At 40.3% G+C, this 19,352-nt stretch overlaps 1 pseudogene; it reads left to right on the forward strand.

Moving 5' to 3' along the window:
• The first annotated feature begins 8,057 nt into the window (after positions 1 to 8,057).
• LOC127153178 (von Willebrand factor A domain-containing protein 1-like) lies at positions 8,058 to 18,085 on the forward strand (annotated as a pseudogene).
• Positions 18,086 to 19,352: the final 1,267 nt, after the last annotated feature.

Consider the following 19,352-nt stretch of genomic DNA (forward strand, 5'->3'; position numbering starts at 1 on the left):
TTCATCATGGACCCGTGTGACGACTTCTACTTGACCTGACACTCCTGATCTTCACTGAACATGGAGACAAACACCTTATGTACTGACCTCAACATGAAGCGGCTCACAGCTCTGTTACTCTGCCATCATGTGACACGATTCAGAGAGAAATCACACGTTTAAACAAATGTGAATGAGCTGTAGTCTGCTGCTGCTGTTCGAGTGTGTGTGACAGTCTGTAGCGTTAATTATCTCAAACCTTCTCAGGCCCAAACGAGCGTTAGAGTCGATCTTCCCGTCCGCCCACCGTGAGCGCCGATGATCTAATTGACCCTCCACACTGCCGCTCTCATCCCATAATGCACCGCTCCGTCTCTTATCCTGCGACCCGCCGCGAGCTCTTATCGCCGCTCGGCTCTCTTCAGCTGGAAAATTGCGGCTCGACGGCGGCCGGAATCCTGATTAGAGTCGAGCGCTCGGCTCTTTAATGCGTTCCTCTGGCGCGTGATTAACGCCTCGCCGCCGTCGGCCGTTTGTCAGGGTTTGGGGCGTGTGTAGATGCTGATTTGTGAGATCTGTGTGTGTTTATGAACTTCTGCACTGCAGTGGTTGTTCATCATGATCCACACACCGGAATCAGTCACAGATCGGCCACATCTTCATCACCGAGTCTCACTGACTCATCAGTGTTCACTAACAAACCCTGAGCTTCAGACACAGAACAATTAATGAATCTGTAATCCTCTCCTTAAATATGAAGAGATCAAACAACAGATTCATGAGCTCATCCACATTTCACTGATAGCTTATGGATGTAAGTCAGACATTGAAGTGAGTTGCTGTTTTTGTCTCTTGAACCACTGAACCACACAGAGTCATGGGAATTCAAAGCTCTGTTCATCCTGAAGCATTGAAAACTGCATCTCTGTATTCATCCTATGTGTCCTCTTAAGGCAGGGATGGGCAACTTCGGTCCTGGAGGGCCACTGTCCTGCAGAGTTTAGCTCCAACCCTAATCAAACACACCTGAACCATAGTTTAATCATGGTATTTGTAGTAAAACTGTGGTTATACAAAAGAAACAAACAAACAAACAAACAAAACATGGTTACTACCCTGTTGACAAAAACAGCATATGCTGGTAGGTAGGTTTTGATGCTGGTTTAATCTGGTTCTTGATCAGCAACATGGCACTTTTACTATAATAAAACCATTGTTAATTTTCTTTAGGGATTTGTATTTGTGTGCTTTCTTTCTTTCTTTTTTTTCTCTCTTGTCTCTTTAAATTAAATGATTCACAAACCGCACTGAAGTCCTGATCTAAATCAAATGATTTGCAATTCGCGCTCCTAAGTCCCGAAATGAATAAAATGAACCGCGAACCGCCGTGAAGTCCCGATCAGGGGCGGATCTAGAAAATAATTTTTAGGGTGGCAAAGGGGTGGCATGGGGTCTATGAGGGGTGGCAACTCCAAAGAAAGCCCCCATGCATAGTTTTTGGGGATTTATAGTCTGACATACACAGTTGTGTTCACAAATATTGCATTACCATTAAGTAATCATCTATACTGTTTAAAATTAAAAATAAATAACATTTCAATATCCATCATGGCACCAAGTCAATAAACAATATAAAACTTCAACAGGTTATACAGTAAATGTTTCTGAGCTTGTATCACTAAAGACGACATGCGATTCTATTAAATTACTACTTAGATGGTATAAACCACATTTTACTGCAAGTTTAAGATGTTAATGTTGATGATTTAATGTTAATTTCCTAACATTAAGGAAATATTGTAATATCAAAACACTGAAACTGGATCAGTTTTGGAAACAATGTTTGATTTTCTGTTATTAACAGAGGTGGGAATGTCTGTAATCACCCACAACACACTTTCTACCATCTACTCTAACAACACCCCAGCAACTGCATAGCATGAGCCTAGCAACCACCCAGAATATCCTAGCAACCAACTAGCAACACTTTAGCAAACATCTGTAACTGACCAAACTATTTATGTTTTTAAACAAGTCTTAAGATCTAAGTCTTAATCTAGTTATTACAGGTATTCTTAAATGATTACACACAATTCAAATACAGCGATGACTCTCCTGCCCAGTGAACACTAATGAGATCAGTAACACTAACAAAAACTCTTATTAGGAATTCATTTGCAACTCAATGTCTATTACAGTATACAACATAATACCCATGTAAATGATTCGTTCTCTCTCCGTTGTTGGATGCAGAGATTCTGATTGGTGTGTCATCAGTTTTGCTACTTAATGTTTAACTTACTTATTGTTGAACTTTTTGAGAAATGTGTCTTTGTTTTTAGCACTGAATGAATAGTTTGGGAATATAAGTAACTAACATCAGTTACATTGTGTTAACAATCGAGAAAACTCAATACGACCAGAAGTTTACCGAACTCTGCTATTACTTTCCATGATCCGCATCTTCTTATTGATTTCATGCTATTATTGTTTCATTGGAAACGGCAAAAATGCCTACAGTATATCCATGATGAACGTTGTGCGAGCGGTCAGAGAATCGGACCAAACAATTACGCGATGAATCTCAGACATATCCGGGCGGGATCAGATGTCTCGGAGGATTTCTGAGTTAGCGAGAAGCAGTAATTATCTGATTCACGAACAAATGTAAAACAATTCGTTAGTGAACTGGGCCGCGTTTTGTGTTTTTGACTCAAAAAGAACCGGTTCATAAGAGTCATTTATTAATGAAGTTAACGAAATACACTGGGCGCGCTGCGTGCGCGTGCAACTATCGTGCACATTTTATTGAAAGATGTGTTTTTTGCCATTATTTTGCATTACGCTGTCATCGCTGCTGCTGAAAAGTAGCACATGAAACACTGCTTACATTTATATTTTATTCTGTGATAATTCTGGTGTGGCACAGCTTTTTCTTAGGGTGGCTGTTGCGGCCCCGTGCCACCCTGGTGGATCCGCCCCTGGTCCCGATCTGAATCAAATGAATCGCGATTTGCGCTCCGAAGTCCCGAAATGAATTAAATGATTCGTGAAACACACCGAAGTCCGGATCTGTATCAAATGATTCGCGATTCGCGCTCCGAAGTCCCGAAAAGATTCAAATGATTTGCGAACCGCACTGAAGTTCCGATCTGAATCAAATGATTCGCAATCAACGCTCCGAAGTCCCGAAATGAATTAAATGATTCATGAACTGCACCAAAGTCCCGAAACGAATAAACGATTCGCAATTTGCGTTCCGAAGTCCCGAAAAGATTCAAATGATTCGCGAACTGCACCTAAGTTCCAATCTGAATCTGATTCGCAATCAGCGCTCCGAAGTCCCGAAATGAATTAAATGATTCGCGAACCGCACAAGTCCCGAAATGGATCAAATGATTCGAGAACCGTCCAAAGTCCCAAAATGAATCAAACAATTCGCGATTTTCGCTCCGAAGCCCTGAAAAGATTCAAATGATTCGCGAACCGCACCTAAGTTCCGATCTGAATCTGATTCGCAATCAGCGCTCCAAAGTCCCGAAATGAATTAAATGATTCGCAAACCGCACCAAAGTCCCGAAATGAATCAAATGATTTGCGATTTGCGGTTCGAAGTCCCGAAATGATTCAGATGATTCACAAAACAGCACTGAAGTCCCAAAATGAATCAAATGATTCACGATTCGAGAATTTCTCTGTGTGGGTGCACTGCCAAAACAAATGAACGAAGTCTTCTTCAGAAGAATGCCAAAAAATGTAGTTCACTTCAATGTCAGGCTTATATTTCCTAAGAAAGACTTTAGTCTGGTAACATTTGTGAATCAGTTTTTAAAACCGCACTAAGTCCCGGCGAATGATTCGCAATTCGCACTCCAAAGTCCCGAAATGAATCAAATGATTTGAGAAACAGCACTGAAGTCCCGAAATGAACATTATGACATTAACTGAAACAAGCGAAACAAGTATGATGTTTACAAATATAATATCCATAATTCCATTCCAAAGATAACAGCCAACACAAATCTGCTCCATATTGAGGTGTGGTAACTGGTTTACTGCTAACTAGTGAAACACTCCATTAATATGACGAGCTGCAGCTCAAAATACATGTTAGATGGAAACATTAAACATTCAGTTGCTGACAGTTCAACAGGAAATCAGTTGAAAGCATCCAGTCATCTCATACTACTGAAGACAATCTTACATTTTTGAGAAATCGTTGTATATATAGAGATATGGAGTGATAGAATAGATAATTTAACTGAACTGTGCTTGTATGTTTGAAACCTTTCAGGTACCTTATATGTTCTTACTCCACACATGCATTTCTTGCAAGCATGCAGTTTTGTAGCATATTTACAGTACTTCAACTTCCCAGGAATCATCAGTGGTGTGATCTATTTCAGATGCTGTGCACTGCAGTAAAATCAGAAGCAACATTTGTTAAGTGAAGGTATGCTGATCTCACACTTTAAATGCATCATCATCTCTACCCTGCAAGCAAGCAGTGCAATGTTGCATCAGTGCATTACTGTGTTAATTTATGATGAGTTGAGTAATGCAGTTATGCATGCCTTCATGCAGACACTGATCAGTGGTGTGAGGTCTCTGTGTTATTACTCGACTGCAGGATCAGGTTGCAGCCGCGGTTGATTTGCATGAAGTTAAACTCTGTCACATCGCTAACGGTCGCTGTCACTCACGTCGCCTCCAGTCTCCATCTCTCTCCGAAAATCAATGAGTTCTGCTGCTTTTGTCACGCTAATCGTCGTAAAGCTGATGTTCTTAAGGGCGCATGAACCTGAATGATCTCGGCTGTTTCTGTCTGATTCTCTGGGTTTTGTTCTCTGAGCAGAAGAAAGGAATAATGAAAATGTCATTTTATTCCTTGCTTCTGGTCTAATATTTCCACTCTGCCATTTTCTCGTCTCAGTAAAGGTCTTTTTACGTCAGAACAGATTGACAATCTTCTCTCGCCTGAGGATCTGCTCATTCTCTTTCTTTCTTTGTGCCTCAACTATCAGCCCAAGATTCATTTCATCCCATTAATTGCATAAGAAAATTAATCTCTCGCTCTTTACCGTGAGGCACACCGAATATTTTGGAGGGCGATATTTTGGCCCGTGAAGTGGGCCGCGGTGAGTGTTTGGGTCTGGCTGTGGAAAATCATCGATGCCAGTCTGACATTTCACTGAGGCTCAGTTAGAGCTTGTGTTTGTCTCAATCAGAGCTTTGTATCTGCTCGAACTCCTTCCATTCCCTCAGCGCGTGGGTTTGCGCAGAGTTTTCCAGTCCCCATACAAACACTCAGAGCCGCATCTGCACAAAGAGCTGCTACAAAAACACACTCCAGTGCACAGCTGTCTGTCTGTCTGCCAGGATCTGTCTATCATACAACACTGTTGATCGGATCAGCCGTCATAGATAGATAGATACATAGATTATTTCACATACGTAAACAAAAATCTGGCTCTAAACCTCTCTGTTCTTTATTCAAAGTTGATAGACAAGTACATGGAAACTATCCTAAGTTCTGTTCATCATAAAGCAGTGAAAACTGCATCTCTATATTTATCCTGTGTGGGGGGAAAAAAATTTGTTACTATAGTTAAACCATGGGAACCACAAATTAACCATACACTAACCATTAAAATTAAACATGGTATTCAAACATGGATTCAAAACAAAAAAACACTTTTACTATAAGAAAAACAAAAACTATAAAACTATAATAAAATACAAATTTGTGTCTGTGTATTCTTTCTTTCTTTCTTTGTTTCTTTCTTTGTTTTTTCTGTTTTGTTTTTATAACTATACTGCCTTAATGGTTTGATGTGATCCGCGCTCCGAAGTCCCGATCTGAATCAAATGATTGACGATCCGCAACCCGAAATTCTGATCCGAATCAAAAGGTTAATGAACCCACTTCAAAGTTCCATTTTAAATTAAATGATTTGCGTTTCCATGCTCTGAAATCCCAAACTGAATCAAATGATTCGCGATCCATGCACAAAATTTCAGATCAAAATCAAAGGATTTGTGATCTACGCTCCGAGCTCCCGATCTGAATCAAATGATCCACAATCCACGCACCAAACTCCAGATATGAATCAAATGATTCGCTATCCGGGCCCCGAAATCGTTATCTGAATCAAAACATCCACAAAACTGCTTGAAATGCCAATCTAAATCAAATGATTCGCAATCCAGAATCCCGATCTGAATCACATGATTCATGTGGTTCAAATCTGAATCAAATGATTTGCGATCCATGCACCGAAATCCTGATCTGAATCAAATGATTCGCAATCCAGGCCCTGAAATCGTGATCTGAATCAAAACATTCACGAACCCGCTCCCAGGTTCCTATCTAAATCGAATGATTCACGATCCATCATTCGAAAAGGCAAAGTAAATCAAATGATTCGCAATCCGGAATCCCGATCTGAATCAAATGATTCGTGATCTGCGCTCCAAGGTTCTGGTCTAAATAAAAAAATCTGTGCTCCGAAATGTTGATTTTAATCAAATGATTCATGATCTGCATTCCAAATTCCTCATCTGAATCAAATGATTCACAATCCACGCACCAAACTCCAAATCTGAATCAAATGATTCACGATCTGTGCTCCTAAGTTCCAATCTGAATCAAAAGATTTGTAAACCTGATCCAAAGTTTTAGTCTAAATCCAAAGATCTGCGCTCCAAAATCTCAATCCTAATCAAATGATTCACGGTCTGCGTTCCAAAAGCCCAATCTGAATCAAATGATTCGCAATCCAGGCCCCCAAAATCGTGATCTTAATCAAATGATTCACAATCCGGGCCCTGAAATCGTGATCTTAATTAAATGATTCGCAATCCAGGCCCCGAAATTGTGATCTGAATCAAAACATGCACAAACCCGCTCCAAGGTTCCTATCTAAATCAAATGATTCACAATCCATGGTTTGAAATGGCAATCTGAATCAAATGATTTGCAATCCATGCACCGAAATCTTGATCCTAATCAAATGATTCATGATCTGCATTCCAAAAGCCCAATCTGAATCAAATGATTTGCGATCCATGCGCCGAAATCCCGATCTGAATCACATGATTTGCAATCCACACACCAAACTCCAAATCTGAATCAAATGATTCACGATCAGTGCTCCTAAGTTCCAATCTGAATCAAAAGATTTGCAAACCTGCTCCAAATTTCCAGTCTAAATCCGAAGATCTGCGCTCCAAAATCTCAATCCTAATCAAACAATTCATGGTCTGCGTTCCAAAAGCCCAATCTGAATCAAATGATTTGCGATCCATGCACCGAAATCCCGATCTGAATCACATGATTCGTGATCTGCGCTCCAAGGTTCTGGTCTAAATAAAAAAAATCTGTGCTCCGAAATCTTGATCTTAATCAAACGATTCATGATCTGCATTCCAAATTCCTGATCTGAATCAAATGATTTGCAATCCATGCACCAAACTCCAAATCTGAATCAAATGATTCACGATCCGTGCTCCTAAGTTCCAATCTGAATCAAAAGATTTGCAAACCTGCTTCAAAGTTCCAGTCTAAATCAAATGATTTGCGATCTGCTCTTCTAAAAGCCTGATCTGAATCAAATGATTTGCGATCCGCGGTCTGAAGTTCCGATCTGAATCTAAAGGTTCACAAAAAAGCCCTAAAATTCGATTTAAATCAAATGATTCACAATCCAAAATTTTACTCTGAATCAAACGATTCGCGATCCACGCACCAAACTCATGATTTGAATCAACTGGTTAATAGTATATTGAGGTGAGGTAACTGGTTTACTGCTAGTTAGTGAAACACTCCATTAATATGACGAGCTGCAGCTCAAAATACGTGTTAGATGGAAACATTGTGCATTATGATGGAGTTTGTAGCTTACAAATACAGATCAGAACGCTGTTTTTCTCCTGAAGTGTGTATTAATCATTTCGTAAATGTCCGGACGCTGTTTAATGTTTACTCGCGGGTCACGCGCTGTCTACAGTCAGAGCGACGCTACACAGGTAAAACAAAGCGCGAGTGCGCGCGCCTTCACACGCAGAACTGCCTTTAAACTCCATACAGACACCAGCCGGCGTGAACGCGCAGGGGGGCGGCGGCGAACGCGCTCAGTTCTGAGGAGGGTTTAACTGGTGACTGATGAATCTGAGGAGATTTTCACAGACAAACTAAAAAAATGTAGTGACTCTTTTGTAAATGGCGCTATAAGCTGCGATGAGAGGACTGTTATACGTGAGTTAAATTAACACAGTCTGTCACAGGTTCTCGGTGATGGACGGACCCAAATGAGCAAGTGGCTGATTTTAGATCCAACTGCAGTCTGAAGTGTTTCTCAGATGGATCCGCTCCGGTTCGTGCGGACGCTGGTGCTGTGCGCGTGCCTGTGGAAAACCTGCACGCGCGGCTCAGGTAAGACTCCGGCGGCAAGCGCGTGATCAGTTCAGACTAATTTAGCGAACAATATTAGATGTTTCTCTGGTAACTCAGTGTTTGAGGTCTGTCAGGTAAGGAATCGTAGACAAAAGAGTAACGTACATTTATTATGTTCATTTATGCTGCGTATTTACGTTACTCAAAAGTTTTTGTAACTGCTGAAAAGTCTAAACATATGTATTTTTTTAAAGTCAAAGTACTTGATAAACATATTTATCTAAGAAAGAAAAACGAATGTAATGTTTGGAGTATAACGCACAGTTTAATTTCACCTCAGTAATCATTCATTTCTTTGATTTATTATTAACTCTCTCAGCAGAAATCTCTAATTTTTCACACTTTAGCAGATTTATCATCTGCTCATGAACTACCACCCTGTAATGAAGGCATTTGAATATTCATAAAGCTCCTAATTTGGGTCGAACTGTGTATAAATCTCTCCTGATTGTAATTAATCACTGTTTTATTCTTAGATATTGAGACTTTCCCACTCTACACTGCAGAAAGTGATGTGTTTCATCAGTATTTATCTTTTTTGCATATCTTAACATTCATAAATCAACATAGATTTGCTTTAGACGCATGACGGAAGATAAAAAGTCTTGTTTTCAGAGCAATTAATCAAAATTAAGTGAATTTATACTTAAAACAAGGACAAATATTTGCCAGTGAGCTCTGAAAAACAAACTTAATTAAAAGGGAAATTCATTTTTCTTGTTTTAACCATTTTCTTGTATAAAAAAAAAAAAAAGTTTAATTTTGATACATTTTTCAGAAAATAAGACTTAACGGTTCACCCAGAAATGAAATCACATTCTGCTTCATGTCTAATAATGTAAGGCGTGATGTGACGTGTGGAATGGCTGATGTCATGGCGCTGATATTCCGTGTGTTCAGACATGTGTGGGAAGCACAGAAATCACTCTTCATCATGTTTGTGCTCTTTACAATGCTTGTGAAAGCTGCGGACTCTGCTGTAACCCACATACAGTCACAAAAACTGCAAACACTGCGTTTCCGTTGTTGTTTTATTAAATGTTATTGAAATATTAATTTGTACAATTGTATGTAAATTTAATTTAAAATTAAAATAAACCTTAAATGGTTGTTTTATTACATTTTAGATTAGAAGACATAAAGGAGACAAAGTGGTGGAAATTATTTGTTTTTTTTATTATTGTTATTTTCAGATGTATTTTATAGAAAATATATATTGTGAAAAAACCTTTAACATTTTTTTTTTACATTTAATTTAAAATGAAGACAAACCCTAAATGTTTTTTTTATTTTAAAAAAAGAATGCTTGTGTTATTTTATTTTTTTTATTTAAATTTTATTAAAAATTAAAACAAACCCTAAATGGGTGTTTCACTACTTTTTACTTATTACAGTTTTATTAAAATTTTATTTCAAGTTAATCAAACCTTGAATGGTTGTTTTATTCAATGTACTTTATTTCATTTTATTTAAAGTTGTTTTAAAAATTAAAACCATCTGTAACGGACTCGTCAGAAGCATGATAGATCCAAATGCAAGCTTTATTGAACACAACGTAGTCAGACAGGCAGGGTTGCTCTCCAAACAATGGGGCAAAACAAAAGCGTAATCCAATAAACATGCAAAAGGTCAAAATCCAAGAGAGCAGTCCAAAGTAACAATAAATAAGGCAATTAAACAAGGTCAAACTATGGCAAGGAAACAAAACTATGAACATGGAAACAATAGCAAGAAACAAGGAAAACACTTGGTAGAGTCCACACAGGCAAAACAATACTCAAGTCGAGTCAAATCACTGCAGACCTCCCTGAGTTGAGTCGAGTCAAGTCAAGGCAGACCTCCCTGAGTCGAGTCAAATCATGGCAGACCTCTCTGACAATCCGCAACCTCCTGTTTGGCATGGCCCTCTTTATATGGCCACCAAACAGGAAGTAACCAAAGAAGCAGCAGAGGGAGCAGTAACAGTCAGTCCATGGACAAGGACTCCCTCTGCTGGCGTGGCATTACAGAACCCCCCCCTCTAGGAGCGACTCCTGGCACTCAAGAAACAACAGTCCAGGAAGGTGGGGAAACAGAGGTAAAACAGGGGGTGGGACGGAGGGCCAGGTCTATGCAGAGGTGTTTCGCTGACTACAGGCAGCACAGTAGACCGTGGGATGCCTGCCGGGCTTGAGGGTGTGGAGGCTGTGAGGTTAGAGAGTGTGGATCGTGGAGCAGTGGCAGACAGTGGAACACTGGAGGACCTGGGCCGTGGAACAGTGGCAGACAGCGAAACACTGGAGCAGAAGTCCACCATGTTAGATTCTGAGGAGCCTGGAGCCATGGTGGGGCGGGCAGAGCAGACAGGAGCGAAGATACCCACAGTGGAACAAATGACATCCATAGCAGAGCAGAGGAGAGCAGGAATCCCCATAGCAGAGCAGAGGTAGTCCCTTCGAACGTGGCTGGACGGGTAGGGAGTATGGGACCGGCCTTCTTGGGAATGACGTGACCGGCAGAGAGTTCATGATTGGCCTCCTGGGCCGTGACATGGCAGGGAGACAGTTCAGAGGTGGCCTCCATGACTGACAGGACGGGCACGCCGCCCCCTTTAGGAGGTTCTGCAGCTGGAGCTGCCACCTCCGGGGGCATTGGCGCAGATTCATGGACAGACGAGATCTCGGGAGTAGACTCTTGGGCAGACGAGACGGTGAGTTCATGAATGGACACCACCTCCTTGGGAGGTTCTAACAGATGTGACCTCAGGAGCACAGTGTGCAGCCCACACACACCAAATGGCAACCGCGATTAAGAGAAGAGCAGCAGCGGGAGGCAGGACCTCATTAATGGTTGGTTTATGAGGCGCTGGTGCCACTGAGATGTTTGCTGCCCGCACTGACACTAGTGGTGGGTCCAGCACGCTGGCCATCATGATAGGCCGTGACCTTGGGATGTCAGACAAGACATGGCGAGGCTCTGGGCGGTCAGACGAGACATGAGGAGGCTCTGGACAGACAGACGAGACATGACTTGGCTCTGGATAGACAGACGAGACGTGATGAGGCACTGGGCAGTCTGACAAGACGTGACTTGGCTCTGGATAGACAGACGTGACGAGGCACTGGGCGGTCAGACGAGACGTGACTTGGCTCTGGATAGACAGCACGTGGCTCTGGACAGACAGAGACGTGACTTAGCTCTGGACAGACAGACGAGACGTGACGAGGCACTGGGCAGTCTGACAGACGTGACTTAGCTCTGGACAGACAGACGAGACGTGACGAGGCACTGGGAGGTCAGACGAGACGTGACTTGGCTCTGGATAGACAGACGAGGCACTGGGCGGTCAGACGAGACGTGACTTAGCTCTGGACAGACAGACGAGACGTGACTTGGCTCTGAAACAACAGCAGTAATTTGACCTGGCTCATTAAGAACTGCTGTGACTTGACTTGGTTTGTGGAGACCAGTAGTGACCTGACTTGGCTCGTGAAGATCAGCAATGACTTGACTTGACTCATGGAGATCAGCAGTGACTTGACTTGGCTTATGGGGATCAGCGATGACTTGACTTGGTTCGTAGAGACCAGCTCTGACTTGGCTTGACTCAGGAACCACGGCTTTGACCTTGCTTGACTCTGGAACGACAGCTCTGACTTGACTTGACTCAGGAAACACAGCTGCAACTTTACATGGCTCAGGGGTAGCAGCTGTGACGTGACGGAGCTCTGTTTTCGCCGCCATTTTGTGAACGGGCTCCACTGTCGCTGCCATCTTGTGAGCGCGCATCAGCGCGGCTGCCATCCTGCGCACGGGCTCTGCTGTCGCCGCCATAGCATGAGCGTGCTCTGACGCAGCCGCCATTCCTCGTGCGGGTTGCGCAGCCGGCATCACTGAGATATTGTGTTTCTCCTCCGCGACACCCACAGTGAAAAATGAACCCACACACAGCAAAGCATAATCCAAGAAAGCAGCCAGTGATGAACGCGGACCCTCACGTCTTAGTCTCGCTTTTAGAGGCTCATTAACGCCATCACAAAAAATTTCAATAATAATACAGTCCGGGAGAGTAGAATAGTTTGCTATGGCCAGAAACTCACAGATATATTGCTTGAGTGTACGTGGTCCTTGTCTGAGTCTAAACAAAATCCGGGTTGTGTCCAAACCTATAGATTGTCCGTGGTGAAAGCTGCTGGATCCTGTTGTGACAGAAAGGTAAACACAGGGAACTCGGGAACTAGGGAACTAGGGAACACAACAATAACCACAATGATAATAACAACAATACTCTGTGACTCGCATGGGGAAAGACCGGGGCTTTTATAGCGCGCCTGATTGGTCACAGGTGATGGATGATGGGGAATGTAATCCGGGGTGTAGTGCAACAGTCTGAGCGTTATGACAGGGTGAGAGCAACATCTGGTGGTGAGTGGACCGCAGGTAACCGACCAGATTCATGACAGATTACTTTTTACTTATCACAGTTTTATTTATTTACTTTAAATGCTTTAATACATGCTTGTTTTATTAAATTATATGTTTAACTTTATTTAGAATTTTATTAAAAAATAAAGCAAACCCTAAATGGATTTTTACTTATCAAAATTTTATTTACAATTCATTTAAAATTAACCAAACTTTAAGTGGTTGCTTTATTATTTATTAATGAGTATATTTAATTATATTTACAATTTACATTTTATTACAAATTAAACCAAACTCTAAATGAGTGTTTTATTTTAATTATCTAAATATTTAAATTAGGAGACAAAGTTGTGCAAATGGTTTGTTTTGTTTGTTTAATACTTTTTAAATCTGTTTGTAGAAAAGAATAGAATATAGGTTAGATTTTACATTTCTTTTATTTAAAATGAAGACAAACCCAATGTTCATCGTGTTGAATTTTATTTAAATTTTACTAAAAATTGAAACAAAACCAAATGCTTTTATTATTTATTAAATTATTTGTTTTATTAAAAATGTAAACAAACCCTGTATGGATGTTTCATTACTTTTTATTTATCACAGTTTTATTACATACCATAAATGCTTGTTTTAATTAATGTTATGTATTTAATTTTATTTAGCATTTTATTAAAAATTAAAACAAACCCTAAACCCTAATTAAATGAATTTATTTAAATATATTTACATTTTATTACAAATTAAAATAAACCCTAAATATGTGTAAGTAAATAAAGTAAGTTTTTTTTAAAGATAGTTCCCCCCCCTTATTTTAATGTGTCTAAAATATTTGGTTTCCATTATGTTTAACAAATTAAAAGTATTATTAAACCTCCTGAGGAGTTTTAGATTCATGACACGTTTTCATTTTAACCTCAGTCTGACTCTCTCTAAACGGTTGAAATGAAGCGTGTAATGTTGAATATTTGAGTCAGATGAAGCGCTGATCGTCTGCAGATGAACTTGTGTGTGTGTTTGTGTCCGTTAGCGTCTGACTGCTGTGAGGGAGACGTGCTGCTGCTGCTCGACTCCTCCGGAAGCGTCCAGTCCTACGAGTTTTCTCTCCTTCTGCCCTTCCTGTCCGAGCTGCTGCGGCCGTTCCAATTGGGCCGCGGTCACGTGAGGGTGGGGCTCGTGCAGGTGGGGACGGAGCCCCGGCTGGAGTTCGACCTCGACGCCCACGACTCCCAGGACACCCTGCAGGAGGCGCTGCTGAGCACACGGCAGCTGCACGGAGACACCAACACGGAGGCCGCGCTGCGATTAGTCCAGAGCCTGCTCCGCCCCCAGGCCCCACCCACGGTTCTCTTGTGGCTTACGGATGGGGTGGAGCCGGGCGCGGTGGACGGGCCATTGGCGGCACTGCGGGGCGGGGCGTGTCGGTGCTGGCCGTTTCTACGGGGCAGGGGAACTACCAGCTGCTGCGGCGTGTGGTGACTCCGCCCATCGAGGCGCACCTGCACTTCGTCAACATCGATGACATCAGCATCATCACAGAGGACCTGAGGGAGGCCATCACAGGTCAGAGCGTTGGCATTATTTATGTTTAGTTAAGCTACTGTATCTCGATGTAGATGTGTTGATGTATGGTCAGGTGTGATGTGCGCGGCGCGGCTGCAGGTGCGAGATCTGCGCTCTAGTAGTGCCACGCTGCACTGGCGTCCACCAGGATCCTACAGCCTTCACTACAGACCCGACCCGTCCGACGGCTCCAGCTCCACACTCAGTCTACCAGCAGACACCAGCTGGACCGAACTCACCCGCCTGACGCCCGACACCACCTACACGGCCTGGATCACTGCGGACAACAACATCAGCCACAGGAGAACAGCGAGCGTCAGCTTCAGGACGCTGCCCGGTGAGACACTAAACTACACTACACACTACACACCTGATCTGGTGCGTTTACCAAGCAACTATGGTCACAAGGTCCGTCATTACCAATTCAGTTCAATGAAATGGACAACCATAGTTAGCTTTTGGTAAACAAGCCCCTGGTCATGTATGTTTCTGACTGCACTTCTATAATGACTGAAGTACTGATATCTGGAAGTGATCAATATGAATATATGAACCAGATAAAAAAAAAAAAAAAAAGTTGTCAAGACAAACTTTGAAGTTGGCTTGAGAAAGCTAAACAGAAAATTTAAAAAGTTTTAAAAGCTAGAAGTTATTGAAGGTTTTTAATTTAAAGTAGTTTGAAGTTTAAAGTGGTTTTAAAGATTAGATAGATAGCATGTTACTAGCATGATTAACATGTTACTAGCATCTTTCTAGCATGATTAGCATGCTGTTAACATAATTAGTAAGTTGCTAGCATGATTAGCATGTTACAAGAATGTTTCGAGCAAGATTTTAGCATTATTAACATGTTACTACCATGTTACTGGTATGTTTGTAGCATGATTAACATGTTCCTACCATGTTTACAACATGATTAGCATGCTGTTATCATGTTTCTAGTATGATTAGCATGTTACTGGCATGTTGCTAGCATGATTAACATGTTACTAGCATGTTGTTAGCATGCTTCTAGCATGATTAGTTGTTAGCATTAGTTGTTTTTAGCATGTTGTTAGCATGTTACTTGCATGTTGTTATCATTATTACCAAGTTACTAACATGTTGCTAGCATGTTGCTAGCATGATTAACAAGTTACAAACATGATTCTAGCATGATTAGTGTGTTACTAGCATGCTGTTATCATTATTCTAGCATGATTAGCAAGTTACTAGCATGATTCTAGCATGATTAGCGTGTCACTAGCATGCTGTTATTCTAGCATGATTAGCAAGTTACTAGCATGATTCTAGCATGATTAGCGTGTCACTAGCATGCTGTTATCATTATTCTAGCATGATTAGCAAGCTACTAGCGTGATTCTAGCATGATTAGCGTGTCACTAGCATGCTGTTATCATTATTCTAGCATGATTAGCAAGTTACTAGCATGTTGGTACCATGATTAACATGTTGCTAGCATGTTTGCTGACATCTTTCTAGCATGTTCCTAGCATGTTCCTAGCATGTCTCTAGCAAGTGTTTAACATTACTAGCATGTTACTAGCATGTTGTTAGCATTATTCTAGCATTATTAGCAAGTTACTAGCATGTTGCTAGCATGATTAACATGTTACTAGCATGTTTACAACATGATTAGCATGCTGTTAGCATGATTCTGGTATGATTAGCATGTTACTAGCATCTTGCTAGCATGATTAACATGTTACTAGCATGTTGTTTGCATGTTTCTAGCATAATTGGTATGTTGTTAGCATGATTAGCAAATTACTAGTATGTTGCTAACATGATCAGCAAGTTATAAGCATGATTCTATCATGATTAGCATGTTCCTAGCATGTCTCTAGCATGTCTATAGCATGATTAACATGTTACTAGCATGTTAGCAATATTCTTGCATGATTAGCAAGTTACTAGCATGTTGCTGGCATGTTTCTAGCATGATTAGTTGTTAGCATGATTAGCATGTTACTAGAGCATGCTGTTAGCATGATTCTAGTATGATTAGCATGTTACTAGCATGTTGCTAGCATGATTAACATGTTACTAGCATGTTGTTTGCATGTTTCTAGCATGATTGGCATGTTGTTAGCATGATTAGCAAATTACTAGTATGTTGCTCATGTTACTAACATGATCAGCAAGTTATAAGCATGATTCTATCATGATTAGCATGTTCCTAGCATGTCTCTAGCATGTCTTTAGCATGATTAACGTTACTAGAATGTTAGCAAATTCTTGCATGATTAGTGTATCACTAGCATGTTGTTATCATTATTCTAACATGATTAACATGTTGCTAGCATGTTGCTACATCTTTCTAGCATGTTTCTAGCATTAGTATGTTACTGGAATTTAATTTTTTTTCATCATATTTCATTATTAAAAATCTGATTAATAAATCAGTTTAACAATTATATTGACATTAATTTTGGATTTTTTAATTATTAAAACTAGAAAAATAAATATTGTAACAATAATGTTTATAATACATTATTAAATTATTAAACATATTAATACAACTTTTTTTTTTACAACCCTTTATTTACAATTATTGGTAAATCAGTAAATTTTATAATAACTGATTTTAATTAGCATGATTTATTATAATAAATTATCTAATTATTAAAAAGTTTATAATAAATACTTAACCAATTTTTAATAATTACATATTATTACAATAATTTATAAATGGTCAAACTCATATAATAATAGCAAAATTGCTGCACACAAGGTAAACTGGTGAAATTAACCTAACATTTTATTTACACAAAGGATGTTAATATATATATATATATATATATATATATATATATATATATATATATATATATATATATATGCTTTATATATAATTTATATATATTTGCTCAATATTTACTCAAAGCTAAACTGATTTTCACTCTTTCCAGAGCGGTTTGGTCCGGTTACAGTGACGGTGTCTGATTCCGGTCCGGCTCATTTGCGTGTGAGCTGGAGTCCAGTCCAGCCTGAGCAGGTCCAGCAGTACCATGTGGAATACGGCGAGATTCCCAGGGGTCCGGTCCAGACTTTGACCCTCCCCTCTCATCAGAGCTCCGCCCTCCTCACCGGACTCCACTCAGACAGCGAGTACCTGATCACCATCAGCGCCCTGCACTCCTCCGGTCAGCAGAGGGCGATGTCCGTCCGAGCCTGTACAGCAGAAGGTGAAAACCTCTCACTTCTTCTTTATGCTAATCACGGTCCATGCTAACGCCGGTTTGTGTGTTTCAGCTCTCGTGCCGCTCGCTGACCTACGATTGACCCCGACGGGGTGGGGCTCCGTGCAGGTTGAATGGGAGGGTCAGGGGGCGGGGCTTCTAGGCTACTGGCTGAGCTGGAAGAATGAAGATCAGCCTTCGTCGTCATCCTCGTCCTCGCTGTACCTGCCGCCGCATTCTCAGTCGACTGTGCTGACGGGTGTGGGCCGGCGCGGGCGCGTGTGCGTGTCACCGGTGTATGCACACGCGCGGGGGGAGGGGCTCTGCTGCACCTCTGAAACTGTGTAAATGCAGCATGAAACTCTTCTCCAAATGTCATGTGCTCAAATGCTTGTGGCGTTAGTGAAAAACATATTTGAAGAACTGCAGTGCTTTGCTAACTGGCTGCAAACTAGGTTTCTTGCACTACTGGAAAATGTTCACTCAACCTGGATATTAAATGTAATATTAAATGACATTTTCATTTACGTTTGTGTAAATGTACATGTTCATTTACAGTGAAAATTGCAGCTTTTGAAATTAAACATGTTTAAGTATTTTAATATTTATTGTCATTTAATTTTTTTTAATTTTGTATTTAATTTGCTGTGAAAACAGCTTGAAAAATATGAAAACTTTTTATTTTTCACATACTTAATCATTTTAATATTTAAAGTAATTTTAATTTGAATATATATTTATATTTACATATATTCATTTGTAGTGAAAGTGGATTGAAAAAATGCCTTTTAAATATATTTTTTACATTATATTTTAAGCATTTTTTAATATTTAATGTAATTGCAACTTGCATATATTTAGTTGATTTATATATTTACATGTTCACTTGTCATGAAAAGGGTTTGAAAACATGTCTTTTAAGTATTTGGTATGGAACCAACTGTCCTTATGCAGCTAAAACACACACACTCTTAGTGTTTGTGCATCAGTCAGATGTGTGTGTTGTGAGTCGTATTGACAGCAGTATTGAGTTGTTTTATCTCTGCTCACACCTGTGAGAGTCTGATGTGTTTCTGACGCCACCTAGCGACCATTAAACAACATCATCACACTAAACGACACCACAGGATTGATTAAACTCATAATCCACAACCAGATAACTGACCTGCAAATTTACAGAGAAGTACCATTCAAGCCTTAATGTAGAAATTCATAAAGAAATTCAGGCCAACAACTTTAGAAAAGATATAACTGTTCCAAAGTGAAGAGGGGTTTTAAGGAAATTCTTAAGCCAGTTAATTTTAAAAGTATTAAAGGTAGTAAAAAATCTAAAAAAATTCAGTCCCACCTGTTTTATCGGATTCATTATTACTGATTTCCTAATATAGTAAGTTTTGTTTTTCAGTCTAAGTGAGATGAGACAGTTTGAAATGATTTTTGGTCAGTCTAAGAAAATGAGATGAGACATGTCTTCAAATATGCTTCACTCTTTGTTAATGATTTTCAAAGAAAAATTTTCGTCATGGATTCTCTTACAGCTGATTAAAAATTTTCGTTTGCTGTTTTGGCACAAACCTCTCGTGGGGGCGGGCTTAACAGATCTACTCTGATTACTAATGAACTTTTGATGGACAGTTTTATCTGAGCTGGAAGCACAGATGTGACGTCAGTGGCACCATTGGAAAGTTGTTGCAGTGTGCAATTATCCCTGATATAGATTATTTTTTACTCATGTACATGCACTTGTTCTTTTGTGTGTTTCTTTTTATTTT

Source organism: Labeo rohita, chromosome 22, assembly GCF_022985175.1.
Source record: "Labeo rohita strain BAU-BD-2019 chromosome 22, IGBB_LRoh.1.0, whole genome shotgun sequence".
Taxonomy (NCBI): domain Eukaryota; kingdom Metazoa; phylum Chordata; class Actinopteri; order Cypriniformes; family Cyprinidae; genus Labeo; species Labeo rohita.